The sequence below is a fragment of the Chamaea fasciata genome, unplaced genomic scaffold (assembly GCF_029207755.1).
Source record: "Chamaea fasciata isolate MVZ Bird 193981 ecotype frontalis unplaced genomic scaffold, bChaFas1.0.hap1 SCAF_3, whole genome shotgun sequence".
Taxonomy (NCBI): Eukaryota; Metazoa; Chordata; class Aves; order Passeriformes; family Sylviidae; genus Chamaea; species Chamaea fasciata.
The window spans coordinates 35,470,211-35,485,827 of record NW_027094088.1 but is presented as its reverse complement, the minus strand read 5'-3'; positions in this window follow the sequence as shown (position 1 = coordinate 35,485,827).

The window sequence follows — 15,617 nt, the reverse complement described above, 5'->3', positions numbered from 1 at the left end:
GTGGTGGGACCCAACCAAGGAAGCCAAGCACCTCACTGTGAATCTCCCCTGTCCAGAGGCTGACCTTGTCCTTCCTCGAGCAGACTGACTGCTCCTGTCAAGCTTTCCCTGTGTTTGTTATGGAAGTGTCATCACATGGGAGGGGAATAATGAAATGTGACAAGAGTTAAAGGGGAGAGCGGTCCTTTAGAATGAGGAGAGAGTCACAGCCATGTAGTCATGAAAGAGAGAAGCCTCTCACCTTCCTGCGAAAGGTGAGGACAGTGACCCACACACTCGCTTCAGCAAAGTGCCTTGCAAGGCTGCCAGGCTTGGCTTGTCCCTAGCCTCTCTCTCTTGTACCAGGCACTGAACTGCTGCTCTCTCTTTCTCCATCCTAAAGTCTGCAGGATGGGTCTGGCAGCTCCTAAAGGTCACATTTCTGCAGCTGTGTGGCCTGATTTTCCCAGCCACTTGCCTCAGCCCACCTGACTCCTTATGAGACCTATCAATAGACAGCTGGAGTTGAACCCTGACAAGCCTCCTAAAGCTCACTGCTTGGCAGACTGTGGTGGAGTGACCAGGATTTACCAGTTCAGTGGTTAAAAATGGCCCTAGCAGTGCTCTTTGGGCAAAAGGCTTCACTGTTGTGCTTCTACAACAGTTCCAGGTTGGCCCCAATATCCCCATCCCACCTAATTTCAGGCATCTCTTGACCATGAACACATCCCTCACAAGGCTGTCTGGCATGCCTGGCACACGCGGCCTTTTCTCTGCTGTGGTGCTGCACTCTGAGGTTGCCATTTAAGTACCCTGGACCCCCAGCAAAGCCCTGAATGTGCATCAGCTTTCCCAGGGAACATGCGCACACTCACACATTTTCAGCAATGAGCTACAGCAGCCATTTCTAGCTAGTTATCTGCCTGAGAGTGGGTTGGATCGCTGTTCAGATGGAGGGTGGGGACAGAGTTCTTGCTGAAGGCCATGTCCAAGGACATTCACAAATGCTCAAGAAGGCCCACAACAAAGCACAGCAATATCACTTACTTTCAGGACAAGGAGCTTGGGTCAGAGAGGAGGTCCTCAGCACAGAATTCATCACAAAATCTCTGTCCCTGAAAACTTATGTCTTCATGGGAGTGTATTTTATCAACTATCAAGAGAAAGATGTACAAAAGGGTAACACTTTACATTGGGTAGAAACCTCGTCCATGCTCCCTCTACTTCCTTGCTGGAAATGAAACAGCCACCCAACAGCCCATTTGGGGGACAAGTCCAAGGCCCCTGGGCAAGACTCCTCAGCTTAGTGAGAGGAAAGAGAAAAGCTCCCCAAGAGTTTCCCCCTCTAATGAGGCACAACCTCACACAGTGCAGGTCTCTCCTGCTGTGCAGCCAGGACCTGGTATCCCAGAATCAGGTGCTGTTTCCCACCTTGCAGGAATCCACACTCATGGCAAGCATAGGGTGTATTGATCTGCTACACCACAGGCAGTGCTGAGGAGGCAGAGCATGCTTGCTAACCACTTCCCTTTGTGCACAAGCAGTTTTCCATGGCATCTGACACAGGCCTGGACTTCCAAGTCTGAGTTTGGCGTCTGTAGTCACACGAGTGCTAGTCCTCCCTACTTTGATTAAATAGGGAGAGGGACAACCGGCAGAGAGGGTTTGTCATGCACAGAAACTATATTATTTACATAAATGTGACCTCTTTAAGCCCAAGCACTTTAAATGATAATAAGTAACAATGATAATTATTTGCTTTTACCAAAATAAAAGGCAAGTTATGTTATTTGCCCTGATACCCTGAACTTGAATTTTGATTTTTCCCAGCTGTGAGTTTCTTCTGGCTTTATAGAAGTACCACAGCTCCATGGACATCTCAACTTTACATCTTAATGAGAAAATCTTCTGCTAAGTCTTATCCCTTGTAATAATAGTGAGAAGGAAGAAAGAGAGAAAAAAAGACTTTTTTGGTATTTAAAGAAAAAAAAAAAATCTGAGTAAAGTGCTCTCCATGGTTAAGCATCTTTTTTGATGATTATTTTCCCCTCACCCCGGGGGAAAACACACGAAGAGTGATTAATAACTTGACCGGCTCGCAGTTTTGGCCTTCCTCCCTCTGGTGACATCCCTCCAGCGAAGAACAGAGGCTTTGCAAACTGTTGTGGATTGTTTGGTGGGTCTGCAGGTCACTGTGCTTCCAAAGGAGAGAAAGGCTCCATCTGCAGATGACAGGAGCCTAGTTAATGTCTCTCAGTGCTTTGGTGGTGACCAATTTAGTGGCTTCACAGAGATTATCCCCGAGTGCCTTCACTATCTTCACAAAGTGCTTTGAAAGGATTACAGCAGCATATGCTCTGAGCAGCTCTGTAAGAGGACAAGAAAACTAAAAGGCTGTGGTGGTACAGAGAAATTACTGTGTTTGCCACAGCTGTGACTGTGGGAAGGCGTGTGAAAAATGGACTCGGGTATGAAAGGACGCTAAAGCACCCCTTTCCTGAATCCGTAAGGAACTGCCGGCTGGGTCCGCTGAAGGGGCACAAACAAGGCGAACTCGCCTGGGAACACTGCTGCCCCAAACTCAGCCACCTCTCCCCAGGGTGACCTGTGCCTGCAGGGACAGCAGGGACAGCAGGGACAGGCACCCACCTGTGCAGGGCCGGAGCTCCGGGGCGAGCCCTGGCTGGGAGCGGCCACAGGGCGCCTCAGTGCCGCCGAGAGCTGCGCTCCGGGACCTTCGGGGGCCGCAGCGCCCCCGCCAGCGGCACCCCGCAGCCGCCCCGCGATCACCGCTCGGGGCTGCCCCTGAGCGCACAGGGCAGCTGCTGCCCGAAGGGAAACGAGCCAGGAAAGCCCTTGAAATCACTGATGTCTCGGGACACCTGACTAAAGAAAGAGATGAAAAGACCGGATTAGGACACAACGGCGCAATAAAGCCCATTTTACGAACGTGCCAAACCAAGCAGTGGCGTCTGCGGCAGCAGGCAAAGCCAATTTAGAGCAGATATAAGGCAGCAGTACCTTCTATTTGTGCTGCTAAAATGTGCAAAGGCCTTCGGATCTAACCTATTTGCCTCTCTAAGTGCTTTCAAAGTTACACATACACCAGTACAAAAAGGCAAGTATCACAGCAGCACTAACTGGCCTGACATACTCAGTCTGGTTATATTGGAATCTAGTGTACTGTTTCCAATACAGAAGAATCATGAAAATATGCGTGTGACAGAAAACATATGATGAATGTTCCGAACAAGCACCTGTTTTCCCTGAGGAGCACAGAGATTTGGGCAGTTGCCAAAGGAGCGATTATGTCAGAAAGCTCGTGTAAATTCTCACACCACTATTTTTTCACAATACCTGTTATCCATGGGTTAAAGGAAAGGACCATAGAAGGAGGAAGCAAAAGGGAAACTATTCAGAAGGGGTGGGTTAAAATAAACCATAAGCAGATTGAAAATTGGTTGTGTGGAATGAAAATAGACTTTTGTCTCTGTAAGGCATAAAATTTTCCGTAATTTTACAGAAATATAATTGAGGGATTTCAAGGCAAATCCAATGGTATATTAGTTGGAACATGTCTACATAGATTCTTTTTTATAAATTATTTTCATTTTTACTTCACGTTTTTCTTTAGAATATTCACTACAAAATGAAAAAACTGTCACTATTCAACAAGACAGCACTCAGTCTTGAAATGAAGTCACACAATGATGAGTTATGCCTATGGACTTCATCGATGTAGCCAGAAAATGCACTTTATATCAGTGACAGAAGATCTTTCCAAATTCAGATCATGTATTTTTTCCTTGGTTCCAGTAAAATACACTTCTTGAAAGTATTTGCACAGGTTCTTTTCTAACACGCATTGAATGAAAAGGACAAAAATCCTGAGATCAGGCATGTAATGCTTAAAACATGTTGATGGACAAATGGAATTACTGTGCCTGCTGCAAGCCATTGGGAATTGCTTACCTGTGAGAAACAGATCTGAATCTGCTCTTTTGTTGCCGATGTTCAATTTCGTAGAACAAAACCACATTTGAAATATTTAAACTGAAGAGTGATCATAATGTGGAACATGCTTGACCACTTGTATTTCAAAACATGCCTGTTTAACCCTGGACATTAACCCTTGCTGTGACATTTTAGCATGAAAACAATTGTACTCCATGTATTCTCTAGTTAAATGTCTAAACCACATTGTTTCCCCTGTGTTGGGCTATTTGTCAAATTTAGTTAAGAAATTGTTAAGAAAAGTTAAGAAAATTTTCTTAGTTAAGAAAATTCATCTTATAATGAATATATTGTAAAATCTATACTTCTGCCTCGATTTCTATGGACTTTAACCTATTTAGTTTCATGCATTATTCTTGTTCTCATCAATCCTGAATGCTTAGTTTTCTCTGAGGAGTTGTGTTCTATAGCTTGTGACAGATAGAAAACTACCTGACAGGAAAAAAAAAAAAAAAAAGCTTGTTCAATGTTTATTACCACAATATGCAGTTCAAAACGAACTATTTCTCAAGGAACACTCTTTAGATTGATGCTAATATTAAGACAGGCTACCTTGCTGCTTCAGATACATTCCACTTTCATGTTGAAAGATGATTGAAGAGAATGAAAAATATTTGGTGCAGATTAGGTGGCTGAAGCTTTGTATTATTTAAACTCCCTGCTCTGAGCTGAACTTACCCTGAGCAGGTTAGGTGATGGTAAAGGAAATTAAAATCTTTTGGGCAGCTGAAACAGTTTGTGAGAGATCTCAAGTGAAGTGTGGGGAAGTCCTGCTTCTGAGGTGATACAGTGTTTCCTAATAAGAGGTGGGGCTACTATTGGCAACCACTGTTAGAGTGGCTAAAAGGCAGGAGCTTCTCTGTGGCACAGAGGAATCCAAGATTTGAGCTCTTTTATTTCAAACCTGCCTTCATGAGTTGTACCGATTTTTGAAAAAATATTAAAAGAATGTTACTGTAGCTCCTGCTACAGTAAAACTTGGCTTTTTGGCTTTAAAAGCCTTCCAGTCATCTTTGGTGAGTTCATTACAGTAGCAGGTTTAAATAAACCCACTTCAAAAGAGTGGCTGGCTGGTGTTCTGTCACTGGGGTGCTTTTACTCTCTGTGTTGCAGCAGTGATTCACTGCACCAGTTCAGAGGGGAGCCCAGTGAGAGCATCAGTTTTCCTCGATTATGGGCTTGCATCATATGCCTGCAGCTTCAAAATGGTACATGTTTTAAAACATGAAAAGTGATCCCTAATTTCTTAGGTGTTGGCTCAAAAATGCAGAATGTATGGGGGGTTTTCTGCTTACCAAGCTCTAGAGTACACTAACAGGGGCAGGAGCACTGAATGATCTGTGACTTTGACTCATATGAAGAAATCACTCTGCAGAAAAGGCAGAACAAAACATCCAGCATTTCATGTATCAGCAGGACTCTAATGTCAGGAGAATCTTAAAGTTGCATTCTGGGGACTAAGAAACCTATTGCAAATTCAGAAAATTAGGGAATAAGACAGGGAAAGAAAAAGGGAAGCATAAAGCCTTTCAAATGTATTTCATTTATGACAAAAGAAAATAAATAAAGAATGCTAACATGGGAAAAAGTCTCAATAATTATTTGATACAATGCATACTTCCTAGCATCTTCCATTCTCCCTGGTGTTATACTTACCTTTCCACTCTTTCTCTTGAGTCTTCAGTCAGGGGAGGAAATGGTTACAGGGAGCATAATTTTCCACTTTTTTTTTTCTGGAAGGAACACAGTGGTAGTGCCCAAACAGCATCATGTTGAAATTGCTGATTTCTTTTTTCTCTTTCTAAAGTCCTCTAGGGGCTTCTTTTGGTACATTTTCCTTCTTACTTTACAGCTTGTTCTTTTTATTTGGTCTGCAAATCCACATTATGTCTGAATGACCAGTATTAAAAAATATCTTACATATGTTGTGTACCTCTTTTCTGTTTCCTCTGCCACCTATAAACAACTTTTGCCAGTATCCACATTTAATCGTGTGCTGCTGTCCATAGCTCCTAACTGACATTCCCATACCCTCTTCTCTTATCCTCTTCACGTCTGCACTCCTCGCCCCTGCATCTTGGGTTGCCACAGGCAGCCCTCAATCACCAGGCCAGGCCTTTTTTCTTTTCCATTGCAATATGAAGATGATGGAATAAACGTTTCTCTTTACACAAAATAATTGCTCACTATTCTTGTCTGTACAAAAACTGTGATTATATCCCATGATCAAATCAGGAAATAGTAACCTGATAATTAAAATAAACTGCTGTCACAGCTAAGCCAGCTAGAATCAAGTTCCAGGCAGGCTAAGGCAATTTGAGGCAAAGCAAGCCTGACAAGCCTTAATACTGCAGTGCCAGTACATAACCTACGGTAGGTATATCACTAGCAATAGCAATAACTGTATTTGGGAGCCCACCAGTTGCACAAATCAGGCAGTGGCTGGACAGAGCTGCACTGACTTCACTAAAGCTTTTTTCTTCACATAAAATTATAGAAAAAAAGCAAGCCTCCTGCTTAACTCCATCTGTTCTTGTGCTGTGTCAAATTCTGCACAGGTTGATTCTGACCACTTTGAAAAAGTGCGGGTTTCCTTTAGGATGATGCTTTTTAATCGCTTTTGATGACACTAAGCATGCTCAGCTCCAACATCCAAACTAGCAAAACAACACAGACTTTTATCTTAACATGTTCATATGAGATCGTGTGCAGGCAGCATCAAACAGAGCAAAACCTAGGGCACTGTGCTTTCATAGCATTGCTTTTCCCATCATGTCTGAGAACAGAGCCTGTGAGGCTTCTGTCTTCATTACTGTTATTTGTGTTTGCCTTGCACAAAACACCCAGAATTTACAGGGTAGTAAGGTTCACAGCCTGAAACTTCCCATTCAAACTGCAGGTATGTGGTCTTCCTAGAACTTCCTTTCAAAGTGATGAGCTTTCCAAGGACTTACACCACAATTAGAATTTAATCCTGGATTAAGTGAATACACAACAGGAGGAGGAAATCACTGAAAATATAAATAATCTTAACCTGGTGTTATGCTGAATGTTACGTTAACCTTCTGACAGCTGAATCCATGTCAAACTTTCCAGGTGCCAGATGCTATCACAAACTTCATCCTGTAGATTCCTACGAAATGTTTAATATTAGCATTCCAGGAGGTGTGGGAGCAGGTAATAGGAGTGGCTCATTACAATGGCCAGTCTAGGAAACTGCTGCATCAGAGGAGTCCTAGACATGCTGGTTTCTTCACTTTATGGACTCTTATCCTTTGTGGACCTCCTGTGACTTTCTGTTGAAAATCAGAAAGAATGCATCCTCCCAGAATCCTGAAAAGGAGAGGTGTTTTTTCTTCTGATACCTAGTTCATGCTCCTCCACATCTCACGCACTCACAGGGATAATGGACATTTCCAGAGCACTGAGAATGTCATTCACACAAACAAGATTGGAGCTTGGAAAGCATCTAACCTATTAGGAGGTCACTTGAAAACAGTACAAGTGTTTAGAGAATCACTTGCAAACTATATAACAATACACAATCATTTCAAGACTATAAAGTTTTATGGACAACAAGACACTTTTCCTTACCTCCTACATTGTTTCTTAACATCAAATATTACCCTTCTTCTCTTATACCCTTTGATCCATACAGTGAAATATCAGTCCTCACAAGTCTTTATGTCTGAGTTCCCAAGAAAGAGGGAAACAGAAATTTCCTTCCCTTTATATGATTTAGTTTACTTCAGGCTAGTACTTTTCCATATATATATATATGAAAAAAGACCCAAACATTGTATTTATACTTAGACAATGGTAAAGGTCCCTTGTTCCCCTGTTGAACAGGATATATGACTCTAACATTTACACTCAGGAAAGTTAGTGGGACCATTATTCTTGGACAAACCACTTCAGTTTTTCTTCCAAACTTGAGGAAGAAGTCAGGAGTAAAATTTCTAGAAAAGCAAACTGAGGTTTGGATTGCCTCTATGTACCTACTGGCTCTTTAGTGTGACTGCCAAGGGAATTCTGCATAAATCTCAGGTATCTGGGCCATATGGTAAAACCCACAGGTTTTATCACAGATATTATTTCCTGACATGAACAGTTTTAACAGAAGCATCATTATGCCACAGAATACAAGTGCTGGGTGAAGGGACTGCATACTGGCTCAGAATTTAATTTGGCATTTTATAGCAGACAGATTTCTGCCAATAAACTGTGTATAGACAATATTTTATAACCAAATTGTACATACTCACTCTATTAGAGAGGAAGGAACAGCACATCCATATAAGCAGTGGGATGTTACAGAAGTAATTTTGACTCCATTAAGCTTTTATTTACTAAAGACAAGACTCATGCTCATTTGCAACAGCACCAGTAAAAGAACGTGAAAAATGTCACAAAGTCTGTATATTCCATAATGCTAGAAAGCTCTGTCAAATTTCAGGGCTTTGGCTTCCCTAAGAATATTTTGGAAGCACAATAAATACATTATAGGTCACCCTATAGATGAAACACGATCAACTGGTGATTCCAAAAGAGTGCACCTCAGAGGCAGAGCAGGAGAGGAAGCGCTGCTGCTCCACTGACTTTCTAACACCTGAGCCCCAGCACCAGCTGTGCTTCAGCCCCAGCACCTGTGAGGAACTGCTCGTGCCTCTTGAACTCCCAGTGCAAGAGCCCCGGGTTTCACCTTGAAGGAGGATAAAGCCTGCATGCAGTCACCCACATTTCCCAAAGAATTGAGGGGATGGGATCACAAGAGCACAGACAGATGCCTGTGTCTGTTGCAGCACTTCAGGCATCTCTCCCCTTGTCCCCACTGCCCACCCCACTCTCTCTTCCTGGGCTTTTGGGTAAAGAAAGGCTGATTCCCTCTACAGTGCCTTTTATAAGGATTTAATGGAGCTGAAGTACTCATTTATTTTCTTTCCATTCCAAAGCCCAGGACCTGAACAAAATCAGAATGTATTCCTTCGATTCACTGGGGTAATTTGAAGCTGACTGCTTTCCAGCACCATTTCCTAAAGAAAAAAAAGCAGGTGTGCCATTACTCTATCAGCCTGCTCCTCTGTGCAAATTTGAAGCAACGTGCCAGTCCCAACACCGGCAACAGAGAAGTGGTTTCAGATGTGAGGATTATAAGAGGCTTCAGGTAAAGCTTTCTCAGCCTATAATAATGCCAAGTGAGAATTACTAGAACTTTCCTAGCCTCTTCTCTTAAAAAGACATTTAAAAAAGGCAATAGTTGTTATTTGTCTGTGCCTTCACCACAAGGTTCGTAACAACAGTCTTAGAGAAGACAGAGATACCATCACCTCAGCAGTCCTCAAGATGCCACGGTGGTACACAGGCAGCCTATAGATGTCAGTCTTCCTCATGGGAAACACTGATGCAAGACATAAGTAAAGACAAATGTTTTATTTTGGTTTTTTTTTTGTTAAGCTTCCAAGCATTTCACATTTCTCAGTTGATCTCTATAACAAAATGGCATTGACACTGCAACTTCAAATTAAAAGGCTGACAAAAAAGGCAATGTGTACCAGTAACTTTCACTGAAAAATCATATGGAGCTACAAAGAGCTTTTCCATATGAACGAATGCAGCATTTCTACAAGAGGAACAGATTCAGAACAACCTTAGACCTACAGAAGAGAAAACACTGTCTCTTCTTTCCCTGGAAAGTTCTGAAACATCATGCTCTTTGCAGGGACTGTTCAGAGATGAATTTAGGGAAAGGAAGGAAGCAGATGACTTCTTAGAGAAAAAACAGGAACAGACAACTCCAGTAGGGATTCCATAGTGGCTTGCCTGAAAATTACAGTCTCTTTGATCTTGTAAATAAATGGCAAAGTTCTTCAGCACTTCAAAAGAAGCAGTATCAACTTTACAGGGCTGTTTGCCTGGTGTATAAATAAATGGGCTGCTTACTTGGGCAAGAGCACATGCTACCAAGCAAGGTCAGAAGAGGTGAGGAGTTACATCCAAACTGCAGCTTGACATGGCCAAGGAGTTGGGCACTTCATCACATTGCCCACTTTTGCTCATAATCCTTTGAGCAGGTCAGCCAAGGCTGTATCTGGTTAGGGAAAACAGAGACCATCACTGTTCACAGACAAACAAGAAGTGAACTTTCTAAACACTCTCAGTTCTCAGGTCACTTTACCAATGCAAACTGGAAAAATAAAGGATAAAATTTGAACGGCATTTTGCACAATTAGGTGCAAAGCCAAAGCTTTTCACAAAGAACTTTTTATTTTCCCAGGCAAACCCAAAAATCCCTGTCAGTCTCAGGGCTTGGCCACAACTCAGGCAAGTGATCTGTGCCTTGCTTGCACCTGAGGGGAGTTTTAATGTTCTTTTCTGATACTAGGTCAGAGATATTTGCTTTCTCATAATGCTGTCAATTACATGGTATCTCTTGAGAAGGAGAACTGTAAAGCTCAAGGCTACTGGAAGTTTCCTTTAAAAGGCTACAAGAACTGACTGTCTAACATCCTGACTGGAAAGAGGAGTTGGTAGAGCTATCCATATTGTGGCAGTACTACTACTGAATGTTCATTTCGACTTGAAGCAAGAAAAAGTCAGACTGAAAGACATCTGTGTAATTTCAAGTGACAGAGGCAAACCCAGAAAACAATACAACTGGTCATAGACAGAAGGTTGTGTCTCCATTCTCTATGAGGTTCCTTCTTTCCCCACAGCAAAACATCCAGGGAAGTAATTCACAGCACGGCAGCCAAGATGGTTCTCTGCAGAAATGCTAGATTTTCTACCCTGTTTGGGATTTCTGGGAATGAAAACTGATGGCAGCAGAAGACTGAGAATGGATGAATACAAATACTACAATCAGCTGTTAGTCAAGACCAAAACCCTTCTGACCTGTGTGAACAGCAGAAGGAAATCTCCTATCAGGTGCTTCTTGATGCCATCCTTGCGATGAGCTCAGGAGCCTGTATTGCCACTGCAAGAACAGCAAATGGAGAGCTCTGACAGAACACACCTAATTCACAATAGTCCTCCTAAATCTTTACATCTGTTACCTGAATCTCTATGCCACGTGAGATCATAAAGATATTGCCAATAGCTCAATTGTTCTATTTCCTTGCCTTCTGGAATCTCAGGGATGAGGAGGTATGCTTTGTTAAATAGATCCTTGATCCTGCCTCTGGCCTGACACTCTCAATGGTGGTAAATCTCAGCTGTGCCTTTCCTACCTCCCTCAGGACTTTCCACATGTTGTTTTGTTTTCTGACTCTAAGCACCTTACACCCATCACCAAAGAGTACGATCTCTGTCACTTTAGATTCGGATGTGCCCCCATCTACCCCCAGTACATGCAGCCAACTCTGGAAGGAGCATGCCTCCCACACCATGGGAAAAAGGGTTCTGCAGTAAAGAGGAGCTCAAGTCTTTCTTCTCTCAGTACTATTCCTGGCACAGCCTCAGATTATTGACTCTGGTGATATAAAAATGTGTCATCCCAGAATTATACTGTCTCAGGATATACTCCTTCAAATACCTGAAAATGACTTTGCAGATGGGACATAGCATCAAATATCCAGGAAAAGACTCTCAGGGCACCTTTCATCATGTGTGCAAGGAAAAGAACTGACAAAGATAACATATTTTTTGGATTGCTCTGAACAGCAATTGATGCATTGCTATGTGGACTAGCAAAAGCAGCCAGGAAAGTCTACCTGTCAGAGTGCTTTTACCAGCTTTGAGAAAGTCCCATGCCTTCTCTGGTACTGGGCTCTCCATACTGAGTCATATGAGAATATTATTATCAAGACAGTTGACATTTATAGCACCCTTTTGTTGCTCATTGTGGAGCTAAGATTTGCCTTCATCTTACACTTTTATTTTGCTACCTTTCTCATGGTTAAGCTGAGCACCCCATCTCAAGCTGCCTGAAGGAGCCCAAGTCTGCTCCCCTGAAGTCCAGGGCTTTCTCTCTGTCACTTGCCTTCCTCATACCCCCTTTCACATCAGCCACCATGCAGACCAGCTCATCCCTGGCTTTATGCCCTGCTGGAGGAGTTTCTAGTGCCCCCCTAGGCATAACTAGCTCTGGTTCTGCGAGCAGCTGAGACACTTCTGCAGAAGCACCATTAGGGTTAGCACAGCTCATGTTTGTAGTCACTACTGGGCTTAGGGTGAGAGAGACTGGCCTTGCACTCTGGTGCACACCCGCAGTGCTGGACAGGGAGATGTGTATCCCTGGCTGGAGGCAGCATGATTTACCATCTGCCAGGGCAGAGGGCTTGCTGGCTACAAATCCTATTCTGCCCTTGCACTTTTTGAAATTTAAAACTGTATTGTCTAACAGAAAGGCTCAGCTTTCATGAAGTAAGTTCTTTGAAGAATAATTTAATTTCATAAGATTCTTTACATGGTAATGGCTATAAAGCCTCCTCAGCTTTCATGGAGTCTTGCTTATACCAGCCGGTGCTGGGGCAAGTCACTGACCACAGAACCAACCAGGGACTGCTACAAGTGTGGTCAGATGCATGGATGTAAAAATTAATTTACTGTTTCAGAAGATATGACAGCAAACTCACTATATGTAGTTGTGCATAGACATGAAAATAATAATTACTGGCTCCAGGCACTGAATGTCTTTAAACAGGCCCTGAATTCCAGAGAAACAGAAGGTGTATTGCAGATGGGCATCACACTGTTGTGATGGCCTCAGGAAGAGGAAACACAGGCCTAAAGGTGAAAACCCCTCAGATATTGGTAGGAAATACGTGCTCACTGGGGAGCATTAAAAAGAGATTACTCACCTTACCCGCAGTATTCAACCCTCCACAGAATGAACTCCCATACCAACTGCTATATGAGAAAGTATTCAGAGCTCATCCCTAGGGCCAGCTTTTGTAGCTAAGCAAATTATCACATTGTAACAAACGTTGTAAACCGTGGCTTAAATTAATAATGAGTAAGTGTACACAAAGCATTTCCTGTGCTTGTGCTACCACCTTCGCAAAGTGATTGCATGTGAAAAGCTTACCTTCGGGCTTCGTCTTGAGATGCAACACGAACTGAGCGACGCTTCAGTGGTGACGGATTGCTGCCATCCTGTGGCAAGGACATGCATTTCAGACTGACACTTGCCCGAAAGAAAACAGTCCTCTAAGGGTGTCGTTTAGAAAGAACTAAACAGTGTTATTCTTAAATGCCACAGAAGCCAGTCGCCTGTAACCTGCAATATTCAGATCTTAGGAAGCCATGAGCCATTACAGCGATTCTACTACAAATTACTCTCCGAAGCAGAAAATAAAGACCAGGTGAGAATGGACTCATGTCACCTTTCTACTTGGAGAAGTATTGCAGCATTCAGTGGTCTAACTCCAGAAAGGATGCTAACCCTAGTCCAGTTCTAATCCTAACCATTTCAGACTGCTAGCTCCAGAATGGACATAAATAAAAGGATATCCCTGTTTCTGATGGCAACTGTGCCGGTGTCTTCGACTGGAAAAGCCAGCAGATAGCTCAAATAAGGTGAGCTCTCTGCTAAGATTGTATCCAAACTCAATACAAATAGCATTATTCGTAACACTGGGTCTAAGGGGTGTGTTCAGGGACGAGTGTGGCATAAATGATCCAGTGAATGACCACCAGTTGGTTGTCACTTTCTGAGATTCTATTTCTCACATCTCATCCCCAATTCTAGTCTCTGGTGGGAGAAAGTTTTCTCTAACATGGCTTTGAGACCCAGGCATCTGGGAACACATGAGAACTTGCAGAGTGACAGTAGTGAGTCCAATATTGTTTAACTTGTTCATTGATGATCTGGATGAAGGAGCAGACACCTGTTCAGCAAGTTCACTGACGACACAAAGCTGGGAGGAGTGGCCAATCCCCCAGAGTGCTCTGAAACCCTTCAGAAGGACCTCAACAGGCTGGAGAGATGGGCAGGGAAGAACTTTCTGAAATTCAGCCAAGGGAAGTGCAGGGCTCTGCACTGGGGGAGGAAGAACCTCGGGCACCAGTACAGGCTAGGTGCTGACCTCCTGTGGAGAAGGACCTGGGGGTCCTGGTGGACACCAAGCCATCCATGAGCCAGCAGTGTGTCCTTGTGGCCAAGAAGGCCAATGAATCCTGGGGTGCATTAGGAAGGGCATTACCAGCAGGTCAGGGAGGTGATCCTGCCCCTCTGCCCAGCCCTGCTGAGGCACATCTGCAGTGCTGTGTCCAGTTCTGGCCTCCTCAGGACAAGAGAGACATGGAGCTCCTGCAGTGTCTCCAGTGGAGGGTAACAAGGATGATTGAGACACTGGAGCATCTCTCTTAGGAGGAAAGGCTGAGGGAGCTGGGCCTGTTCAGCCTAAGAAGAGGCACTGAGAGGGGACCTCATCCATGTCTGTGAGTATCTGCAGGGAGGTGCCAAGGGGATGGAGCCAGGCTCTGCTCAGTGGTGCCAAACAATAGGACAGGAGGCAATGGCCAAAAACTGATGCACAGGAAGTTCCACCTGAACATGAGGTGGAACTTCTTTACTGCGTGGGTAACTGTGTGGGTAACTGAGTACTGGAACAGATTGCCCAGAGAGGTTGGGGAGTCTCCCTGACTGGAGATATTCCAGAACTGTGTGGACACAATCCTGTGTAATGTGCTCTAGGATGACCAACCCAGTATCCAAGTTCTAGACACTATAAAGGAAAAAAAGGAGGCAAAACTGCAGCAACAAAATTCAGTAACTAGATCTCCTAGTTCATAGTTTCTTTATGTACTGTTAGGACTGAACAGCTAACCCAGACAGCCATCACTGATCAAGTCATTCAAACAAAACAGTCAGAATTCCTGAGGTTGGTCCTGGTGAAAAGAATGATAGCAAGGGAACAAGACACTTCATTTCACCAGTTCGTTTCACCAGGACAAACCACTTCAACACATTCCTTCTGGTTCCTCAGGTGTAAGAAACTTCATAAGGAAGGTAATTAGCACTTCATCATTAGACGGCCCCTATAAAATGCTCCAATCACACTGTGACCTGCAAAATGGTAGATACCTTGAAAATAAATTGTACTGTCTATGCATTAAAACAGGTAGACTGCCTGTATCACACAGTGTTTCTGTTCAGGGTTAAAATAAACACTGCTGGGCCCACAAGAAAAGCAGAACACTAAATTCACACAATGTGACTCAAGATCCATTTTGTTCTGAGATTTTGTATTTTACTGTATGACAGTCTTAGAGGTTTTTGGAGTGTCTTCATATCTGGGGATAACTTGGGAGGTTCATGAGTTTTAAAAATCAGGATTAGTATCTGAATCAAATAATAATTCCATCATTGTCCAAAAGAAAGATATACTGCAGAACGACATGAGGAGTCAGCAGGTTCTGGTTTGGATCCATCAGAACCAGCAGCACTCCATTAGAAAGCTTTGCCAGTAAGGCTGCTGCTGCTATCCACTGCCTGTGGCTGCCAGAGCTGGAGAAACAAGCTTCCTGCTGCACAGGCTCTGCACCATCTACAGCTTCATAAGCTGAAACCCAGACCATAAATTGTCCCTTTGGAAATGAGGAGGCAGCTGCTGAGAAAGGTCCTGTGCAGATACACACTTGATTATCAACACTCTTGCCACGCATGCAGGGTGCCATTTCTG